This window comes from Anabrus simplex, chromosome 1 (assembly GCF_040414725.1).
Source record: "Anabrus simplex isolate iqAnaSimp1 chromosome 1, ASM4041472v1, whole genome shotgun sequence".
Lineage (NCBI taxonomy): Eukaryota > Metazoa > Arthropoda > Insecta > Orthoptera > Tettigoniidae > Anabrus > Anabrus simplex.
In genome coordinates, this window is record NC_090265.1 from 537452722 (window position 1) to 537464430 (window position 11709).

An 11709-nucleotide genomic window follows, 5' to 3' on the forward strand; every position below is an offset into this window, starting at 1 on the left:
GCTTATTAGAGGCCCAGACAATATAATGTTATTGGTCCCTTCACAACAAAACCACTCATATGTCAAACTTCCACAGCAAGGCCTTCTGTTGTTGGAAACTCACGTTTGGTACTAGAACTGCAGCTGTGTTCGTCCAAGCCTTATAGATATCCTTCTTACCTTTAACAATGTTCCTGATTTGAGTTTTTCCTCCCACATTAGACTCGGCCATTAAGTCATAAATAGTCCAGCCCTGCGGTGTAGGGGCAATGCGTCCGCCTGTCACCCGGTGGCCCCGGGTTTGATTCCCAGCCGGGTTAGGGTTTTTTAATTGTACATGATTAATATCCCGGGCCTGGGGAATGGGTGTCTGTGTCGTCCTTAATGTTCCTTTACTCACATTCAACACTTTACACTTCCTCAATTTCCAGATACATGCAGGTTCATAACATATGGTGCAAAGATCTTCTTTGGTCGATGCCCCAAATAAATACCTTTTTTTTGTTAGCTTTTATTACCTCCACTTTGTTTTGGAATGTCAGGCACTTGTCTTTTAGAGACATCTTTTGCAATTTACTGTAGCATGAAACACAGTTACAGCCACCAGTAACAATGCACTCAGTGTAGGTTGCCTGCCAGTACAGTAACAATGAGAAATCTTCCACTGCCAGACAGACAATAACTCACATCTGGCAGCCTGGGGAAGGGCAGGCAGCTATGTGTTTACTTACCGCACGCTCTCTGAGGACTATCCAGTAGATTACTATGCAGTCCTCTGTTGGACAAAGCTTGAAAACTTATTTGCCTCGCTGTTTTAAGCATTTAAACATGTTTCGCATTCTTTTAGAGCTGTTATTTTCATAGTTAGTGTTTGTTAACAAGTGTCCACCTCTGTTTTTAGGAATGTCCAGTATTAAGAAGTTGTTTTCCCGTAAGTGTTCGGGTAATTCTGCCGGTGATTTTAATATGTCCACTATTAAGAATTGTCTGTTAAGGGAAGTTTCATTGTATATAATTATATTCTCATATTTTATGAAGATGTGTCACCAGGACCAATGGTCTGTTGGCATGTTTATCAAGCACTGTAAAAATTGAGGTATAAATACCAAGGTTATTTTGAATACCAGAGGGCTATAGTTCCATGTAACAGTATGAAGTATTATGCAAGATCATTAAATTTTCAACATCACAATCAGCTGCTCAAATTCCTTATAGTATTAGGTCTCTGGTATATTCAGTATATTGGATATTTTTTGACTCATACTTAATTTTGTAATTGTTCCTTTTCTTCTCAAGAAGATAGTGTATTTTATTGCTCAAATACTGCTTATTTACTAAGTTTGCTTGTTATTATATATGTCCTTGTTTGGATAGCATCTTTCTTTTATTTTACTAATGTGTATATTATATACCGGGTGGAAGATAAGTCATACATGAAAACATGACTGTTAACATATCTTGGCGAAAGGATTGAAATGTTAGAGGTTACATCTCTGTAGCTTACACTGTTCTCGAGAAAATACTGTTTTTATGTATTGTGAATTGCAGTACAGTGGCTGCGTGTGCCTAACTGCTGGTACATGTACACGTGCCACGAGCATGCTGTGTCTTGCTGTTATACGCCCAAGGTCAAGCGTCCATTGTAAACAACAATTCATTTATCATCGTAATGCAATGAACATGTGAAATAATGTACACAACTGTATGAACGGACATTCAAAAGGAATGTTCATACATGTAATGACGTGCTTATGTCCATTACCCCATGGTGGTGATGGGATAATCAAACATAAAATAATCACTTATTCAATTATTCTTTTATTTTCATTTGATTTTTCAGTTATTTGATTATTCATTTAAAATTCCATTCAAATGACTGGGGCAGTTGAATAGTGAATGCTTTCAAAATAATCAAATGAAAAGTAATCCTAATTTTGTCATTAACTCATCAATTCCATCACAGGGAAATTAAAATTACTTGTCTCCATTCCCTTACAGGAGGTATGTGGGGAGGACGACCGGTCTCTGATAAGTCTTCCGAATATAATACGAACTCACGCTCCACACTTACGAATGAGTCATGCACTAGATGCCATTACTTAAAATTGCATAGATTAATATATTGCATCATGCGCCCACTCGATTATCAAAAGCCCAATGCTATAGTATTGACTAATTGGCTCACCAAATTTATCAAGTCATTCATTAAAATTTGTTAGAATTTCCTTTAAAATATGGGGAAGTCGCTATCTTTGAAATTCTGTCACTAAATGACTTCAAAAAGACTCCAGATAGGTATTGATGATAATGTTATTTTGTGATAGGTGGCTCTTTCCTCAGCCAAAAAAATGTGTAAATGGTCAATACAAATCAGTAAGGGTTAAAAACTATGAAGGAAAAGGTGGTTGTGGTGGTAGTGATTACTGTTTTAAGGGGTGACAACTGGATAACCATCCTCTATTAATACTAATCGGAAGGAAAAAATGGAAGGTGTCTAACACTTTGAAAAATGAAGGTATCAGGCAAAGAAAGACAAGAGCCACAAAAGGCATTAAAATGAAAGATTCACTAAGCCTTGGAAACCTAATACCAATGGGGTCGGAATATAAAAAGAATTGACTAAGGAAGGTCAGTTAGTATAGATGAAAGCAAGGAGCCTGGCACAAGTGAGTGGAAGCAATGCTTGGACTCAGCTAAGGGCCTTGCGGTCGCCAACCCATGGTCTCTCACTCAATCAGTTGGTCATCACCATTGATATGCATTTAGGGCAATCTCTCAGATTGCAGATTGCGTATTAGTTCTTTAGGTAATTCTTAGATAATTTTAGAGCCTCTGGACCCTGTTTAGTTGCCTCTTATGACAGGAAGGGGATACTGTGGATGTTATTTTATCACCCCAACCCACAGAGGAAAATAATAATTGGTGAATGAATGAGACAGAGAGGTGTATCATCATCATCACCACCATCATGAACATCAAAATATTTTGCTGTGGTCTTAAAGCTAATATAATGTATGTTTTCCCTTTGACATAAATTTATAATAATGGCATGTGGCCTCCGGAGAGGCCTGGTGCAGGTCTTTTGAGTTGACGGCATATAGGTGGCCTGTGCATCTGTGAAGATGGGGCCGTACCTAAAATGAAGTCTATTACTGAAGATGCCACGAACACCCACTCCCCTAGCCACAGGGATTAACTAATGAAAGTTAAGATCCCCGACCTGACCAGGAATCGAACCCGGGACCCCTTGGACCAAAGGCCAGCATGCTAGCCATTATTCCATGGGGCCGGACGACATGAAATGAAAATAGGTGTACTGCCTGCTGATAGTTAAAAGAAATTATCAGTTGAGAGTACTGGGGCTTTGTTCCATTATGTGGCCATAAGAAGACATTTACTTACATAAGGAACTTTATTTTTAAGATATCAAAGACAGTTAGTTCACTCATTTAGTTTCAACAATTGGAGATTCATTTGGAAAAAAGGCGTATTTCTATGTTTCATAAGAGTTCTTCTATTCACTTATTTCGGTTGATTCACCATTCAACACACTTCAACCGAAAAATGTATTCATGATGCATCTGATTATTCTATGTGATACAACTGAATGATATTTGAAATTCATTTATTTCATTATTTAAATGATTGGTTGGAGGTTATTCGATTATTAAAAGTATTTGATTATCTCATCACTACCCCATGGTGTTACAGCCCTGATGGGCCAAGGCTTACCGGGTGATCACTGTTCAACTCAAAGGCCTGCGAGTGGATTTTTAACCAACTTTCAGATGCAGGTAAAAATCTCTGACCTGCCCAGGAATCAAACCTGGGGCTTTCAGGTAAAGGCAAGCTCGCTATCCCTAGACTGTAGGGCACGCCATGTCCATTACAGGGTTTAAATTAACACTTTACCCCTTTCATTACATTCAGTCCCACAGTATTCACTAAATAAATGCACATTGAAGTATTCCATTAAAAAATTAAATTAGATGTAATTCGTTCTGTACCAATAATATCATAATGAGAACACACATGAAATAACACACTAAAATGGCAGAAGAATTTGTGTACATCTTAGGTAGTGACAAACTTGAACAGACCATTTGTGGAAAATGGTGAATATTGTTACAGCAGGTGATCAAAATGCCCACCATTAGCAGTAATACATGCTTGGCAGCTTCAGATAAAATTATCTTAGACTCAGCTCAGTACATCATAGTTTTGACAGATGTCGTTAACAACTACATGTGCATGTTTCAATAGTTCTTGTAGGATTTCATTTTCTCTCTGATACAGATTAGATGTCATATGCTCCCCCGCCCCAAAAAAGAAGAAAGAAATCTAAAGTTTTTAGATCAGGGCTTCTCACTGACCAGCCAATGGGGCCTTCATTGTTGCAGATAAATGTCATGCACACTACTTCGTAGTGTTTGCTCCAGTGTGTTGGAGCAACATGAGCCATCTGGAGTTGGAGGAGTATCCTCTAGCAGTGGGAAGTGTGTCGTCCTAAAACTGTCTGTAGGATATGCTAGTCTGTCTTGGAGGTAATACCACAGGTCCTATGATAATTCCTTCATACTCCACTGTCCAGACTTTAATTGGAAACTGATTATACCGTTGGGAATGTTGCACAGCCTACAGATTGTTTTCTGACCACACGTGCAAGTTACGAAAATGAAAGATGCCACTCTTTGTAAAAGAGGCCTCACTTGCAAACAAAGCGTGATGCACAAAGTCAGCGGTTTGACAAAGGATTCATTCACCAAAGGTTGATAATTTCTTTCCAATAGGTTATGAACAGATGATACAAGTGTTTCAAGTCTTTCATTAATGTTCTGAAGACGATCTAATGGGACACTCTTACCACTGTCGCGATGTGGCGATTACTCTTGCCGGGATCCTCGTCAGTAAGTTCTAATACAAGTTTCTGTGCATGAAGAACACATTGTGATCCACAGTGTTCAAGGCGGAGAGCATTTAGTTTCCCATGTCGGGTATTGTCCGTAATCCTGCTGTAATCGTGCACCAGTTTGGAGCCCTTCTTTATAGAAATTGTTTGGCATACACCTCAGCAGCTTGACAAGTACTGTGGTAGACTTCGCCTTGTTGTTAACTGTGCCATGGCTAGGCACTGTCTACATCTGTATCTGCTAGACCTTCACAGTAGGGATGCCAAGGATGCCAACATACTTCACTGCCTCCAGGTTCGCCACTCAATGTCCCAGCCCACCAAAGCACGCACCCCACTTCGCTGTGTTGCCAAATGTTCTGCGAAAATTATGTGACATTTCAATACCTATTTGACTCAATGCTTGGAGGTACATAAAAAGACCTGATAAGCATTTTGTCTACATACTTTGTGTCTATGCATTTGTCATCCGCCTTGCATTCTAAGCCATGAACTTGGTACATCACTGCCAACTGGTGTCCGGTTGGCCATTTTTGTTCTGTACTTAACATCTCTTCAATATGTACTGAACACCACCTAATATGCTGAAAGTTTATTTTGAGCACAATGCAGTCGTGAAAGTTGAGTATTCTTTGATAAACTAATTTGTATTTCTGTGTAGCAGTACAAGCTATGAGGTGTTACGTGCGACATTTCAGTACTCTCATCAAGATATGTTAACAGTCATGCTTTCATGCATTAGTTGGCTTTCACTCTGTATATAATCGCTTCTCATTAATCTAAGAATCTATGTTACCAGGGACAGTGGTTCATTGTCTGTGGTTGTTGAAGTATTTATACCAAGATCATTTTGAAGATCAGAAGACTATAGTTCAACATAGCAGCATGGAGTATTATCTGATATCATTAAATTTTCAACATCACAATCAAATGCTCAAAGTTTTATTAGTATTAGGTCTGTGGCAAGTTCAAAATATTGGATAATTTTTCAACTCGTGCATTGTTAATTTTTATTTGTTCCTTTTCTTCTCAGGAAAACTATGTAATAGATTTCTCAATACTTCTTATTGCCTAAATGTTGCATTTTATTTTACATGCCTTGTTTGGTTAGCATTGATTTTTTTTTTTACTAGTGCATATGTTAATCTCTCCTTATTAATCTAAGACATTGTCTTAGCAGGACAATGGTCTTTGGTCATATTGACTTTTGATTATGTAAAATTAAGCACTGTGGTTTCTTGGATTATAGATATAAAGGTATTTTGAATACTAGGAGACTTAAATCATGAAGTATTATATGAGAACATCAACTTATCAACATCACAATGAAGTGCTGAAATTCTTTGCAATAGTATCTGGAATTAAAAAAATAGTGTATATTTTTTTCAGCTCATTGTTAAAGTATTCTGCACTTTGATTTTAGAAATTCTATATTGTTGTCGTGTGACATATAAAATTGTGTTGGGTAATTGCATAATATAAAGTAATTTAATAAAAATTTTAAAGGAAACAAAAAATTCAAATTTCTTTAAAATCAAAGAGTGTATCAGGCAGTGTTTAACTACTGTAGAAGTCGCTATAGCGAGTACGGCATATAACGAGAACTCCGCTATAGCGACGATTGTTTTCTGTCCCTTCAAAATTCCTATATTAAACTGTGTATCGTCCTTCGGTTACAGCAAGAGCCCTATCACTGACGATTCCGTTATAACGAGCGATTAAGTGCGCACGATTTTTTCCGTTACCGATATTTATGCACCCCAGCGATGATATTACATGTGATCGATTATCTTAGGCATCATTTCCTCACTATGTGCACTAGCGAGTTCTCTCATTGACATTCGAAGGCGATGTCGGAGTCGATTAGTAATACCCGGTGATTGCTGTTCCGTAAAGAAAATTCAAAATGAAAGAGAACGTATTTTCATAATAAATGCGTAAATAACGTGTCCGATAACGGTTGTTAACTCGTTAAAAATTAAGGCCGACTAAACGACCGCTTAATTTTGAGGCTAAATACTGCAATTAAGTAAGAATGGGATACACCTCGAGATATGGCAGAATGCTTAACTGATTTCAGATGTTAGTTTATATTTTCTCACGTCAGGTTAAATTACGGAAAGGCTATTATGAAAATTTATAGCAAGAAGGTTATCATTTCTCTACTGGCGCTTGAAGTGTGTTTTTGTCGTACATATAGTACGGTTAAGTCTGGATAGGTGACGCCGTTTGAATAAGAAAACTGAAACGTTTGCAACAAAATGCGATCGATCATCTTCGGTACGGTATAGTTTTCTCACTTTGTGCATTTGCGAGCTCTCTCGTCGACATTCAAAGCCGATGTTGGAATTGATCAGTAATACCCGTTGATTGCTGCTCTCTAAAGAAAATTCGAAATTAAAGAGGATAACACGTTTTTATAATAAATGCGTAAATAACGTGGCCGATAGTAGGTGTTAACTCGCTAAAAATAATGACTGAAGTAAACAATATCTTGATTTGAATGTTATACACGGAAATTAAGTAAGAATGCGATATACCTCAAGATATGGCAGAGTACATTACTGATTTCAGAGGATATTTCATATCTTCTTGCATCTAGTTAAATTTCAGAAAGGCTATTAAATGTACATTTTTCGTGAGTAGGTTATCATTTCTCTACATGCGCTTCAAATATGTTATCGTGATACATATACGGTTACGTTAGGTGACGCCGTTTGAAGAAGAAAACTGAAGTGTTTGCCACAGAAACCTCTGGAGTGACACTGTATTTCTCCGAATCCAAGCCATTTCTTTTTCTCAGAATCTCATGCGAAAACTCAAGGGTTGTCTTGCATTCGAGGCCTAACAGTAAGTTAATGGATACCACTGGCAACTACTGCGGTAACCACGCTGCTTCTTTTCACATGCGCACAAACGACCGACTCTTTACTGTAGCCTACATCGCTAGCCGCGACAACCGATTGTACAGTGCCTGTGTGTAACGTCACTGGATCTCAGGAAATAGTGAAGAGAGTATGGCGTTCTATTAGCTTCTACAAAAACGTTTCTCAAATCTGCAGAATGGCATCAAAACATGCGAGCCTTCGAATTCTTAGAAAGACCATGGCTACTCAGTGGCAGAGTTATAACGCGTCTACTGTACTTGACGCTTAGTAAAATTAAGTTTTATAGATAGCAGGAATATTTTCGTGATGGATAATTGTACTGTAAAGATACGTGGAAAAGGTATTGCTGGCAAATTTTCAATGGGTTCTAGTCAATATTATGGTGCCAATTTTACTGTAAGTTAATGGTTATTAACACTCGTAAATGTAGAATAATTGTGCAGCCGCAAGAAAGTACGGCCTAACTAAAGGCAATATTTGGCGTTAGCGTGAAGACGAAGAGCTAAAAAAATGCATTCAGTGGTCCGCAACAAGGACGCTCTAAAGAAGTCAAAGATGAAATTGTGAGGTATGTGCACGAAAAATGCAAGGGCGGAATGGCCATACCATGGTGCAGTAAACTCATTTGTTGACTTTCAACGTCCGCGATTAGGCCTATACATCACTAGCCGCTGAATTTGGCCGAACCCGGCAAGCGAGACATACGTGTAGCGGTAGCCGGTTATATCTGACGCTGAGTAAAAGTAACAGTTTTATAGACAGCAAGAATAATTTCCTGATGGATTGTCGTATTGTAGAGACGCATGAAATAGGTAATGCCGGCAAATTTTCAAGAAGTTCTCTTTGGTATTGAAAATGAAAATGAAAACCTACAACCTGTTTTCCAGTCATTGACCGGGTCAGGGATGGAATGAATGAAGCAGATATAGGCTATTAGTACGATGGGGTCGCCACTCCCAAAGTGATTTATTAATGACTGATAGATGCTATGAAATGAGAATGGAGAGTGTTGCTGGAATGAAAGATGACAGGGAAAACCGGAGTACCCGGAGAAAAACCTGTCCTGCCTCCGCTTTGTCCAGCACAAATCTCACATGGAGTGACCGGGATTTGAACCACGGTATCCAGCGGTGAGAGGCCAACGCGCTGTCTTCGGTATTATGATGTCAATTTTAAGTTAATGGTCCTTAAACCTGCTGAAATAAATAATTGCACAGCAAAAAGTTAATATTCGGCGTCTAAAATGCGTAGGCCTACTGTACAACAAAGGCATTCATATGATTTTACAAAGTACTTTTTGAGCCTGATTTAAATTTTTTTTGAAGGAAAAGGTGGGGTTCATCTTGGATTCGGAGAAATACGGTACTATATTTTTTCAGAATGAAATTAAACATACACTTTCACCTAGTATCGGATTTCGAAAAATAACAAACAAGTAAGCTGGTGTGGATATCATCTGCGGAAACGCAAGTTTTGAACAAACTTATTGCTGTTTCATACCGATTTTAATGTATAAGGGGGTTTCCTGACTGCTGATTGTTACAATAAGCGTGTTGGCACTCTTCCATTCATTTTAAGTGTTGTTTATTATAATGGAGTGTGATACTGTTTGTCGAAATGCCAACCTGTAGTATGTATAGCTGTAACAACACAATGGGTAGAAACTGAAACTGTAGAGAGAAAGAAATACATTTCCAAAAATTTCCAAATCGAAGTAAGTTGCCACATAGGTTTAGCAGTTGGTATAATTTTGCAACAGGGAATGTTTTTCTCCCAGTAAGGGAGCTACTGTATGTTCAATGCATTTAAGAAATACAGACTATGATGAAACACAACTTTTGAAAATGAAGTTGATGCCTACAGAAAAGCTACAAGGTCCAAAATTGAAGCTAGGTGCTGTTGCTTCAGTAAGATGGCCAACGCCGACAAGTGGGTGGATATACTTCTCATGAAGGAATGCTAATTCATATGGAAGCCACTTCACAGAATACACTGTGGGAGTACTTGTAAGTAACTAGAAAAAGCAGGATGGAAAGGTACGAGACGAAAAGACGAAGGGAGTTTGTTGACACAGTATTAAACAAAAGTGATAACGATAAAGATATATGCTATGTGCAGAATATTATGAGTGTATGAGTGAATATATTTTACCAGACGCAAATGTAGTTCAGAAATACTGTGTGAGTTAGGAAGTGAAATAGTTAGAAAATACTTAGAACTTGCACCTTCCAGCCAAGCTCTGAACAGTAATGGTAGAACATTTAAATGACAGTTTCTGTGAACCAGATGAAAGTGGATGAAAGTGACAGTAAAGGTGCTATTAGTGATATTGATAACAAACACACTCAGGACGATGCATATATTATAGGTTCATATTTCTTTGTTGTGAGGACAAATTTTCTTACACCCTCTGAAATTTGTTACATTTGTAAAAGTAAAGTTTGAAACATTTTGAAACCTTGGTGATAAAAAGCAGAAATATGATGGATAGAAGAAGGAAATAATGAGAAACCTCTCACAAACTAACTATAGTAGAACCTCAACTGAAGCTCAAACAATGTATCTGTCACTGCCTAAAAACATTGCTCCAAAACCTTGACCTTCAAAGGACGACCTGGTCAAGAAGCACTTCTCACTATTTCACTTGCAATAATCAATGAGGTACTGTAATGGATATCAGAATATTCCATTATCTATATTTATCATATGCATATTAAACAATCTTAGGAAACTCTTTTACATAATTCTACTGTTTTAATTTACAGCTTGAAGCCCACATGTGCCACCAGGATTTGGAAATGTGTTCCTTCTGGTGTGAACAATACATGATGGTATGACAACTCTGTTCTTTTTACAATACCACAAAGTGAACTGGTTGTAACAAATAAAACTCCAAGTTCTATTTGATGGATTTAAAGCTGTCAGTAAACGTTTCTTTGCCATGTTCATTGGTTTTAAGCTTATGTTATGCATTGTCATTTTCAACACTTCACTGTCCAAAATAAGACTTGTAAATGAGAGATTTCTTGTAATTTAAATTAATTCCTCCGATTTCACTGGATACACTTTCTTCTTTCATTTCTGTGATGACACACTCATAACATTTACACCAAATTTGTGTGCCGGCTTGGCCTGTAGTGTTTAGTACATCCATGTCAAGATTGCTATCTGAATAGACATCAGCAAATGTAGTTCATTCTGGCTCAAACTGATAAAGTTATTTACATCCATTATGAGTCAAAATAAACCCACTAACAACAGTAACAGAAGAGCACGGCAGCAACAGATGGAGTGCGGGAAAAGACAGTCCAAGTTTATGCACACCGTCAAGGCTGCCAAGTAAAATTGACAGTGCAGTGACGTCACAAGCAGTTACTACTTCTGCACAAAACTTGAGAACGGTTAGGCGTACAGGCACCGCATTAACGGCATTGTTATTAAATTCTCATATTATATATTTAGCAATGAGTAACGAAATATGTGTCTTTGTGTTGTGTTCTCCTTTAAGGCCATAATGAGGCATTGGTTGACGTGAGATATACGAAGGCTATAAATAAAGTAGTGCGAGTCTCGTTCGCTCTGTTGAGTGGTGCGGTTGTATCGAGTCGGTTCTAGATTTTTCTACTTAGTGCTTGAAGAGTAGTAGAGTGCAAAGCGTAGGACAACATGGATAGTGACAGTGGCAGCGGTGAAGAACCTGATCCTTTAGCTAATGACAAAGTAGATCATGAAGAAACAGTGAAGACGAATCAAAATTCAGCAAATAACTCTAAGGATACCTCGGCGACTAATAATCCTACACCTACTAATGCTCCTAATTCAACTACTAAAACCACTAACAATAAGTTTGCTGCATATAGCTACCCAACCAATCATCAAGGACCATATATCCTATTTGTGTCCGGTAAAAGTTTGAATAACATTGGCAACCTA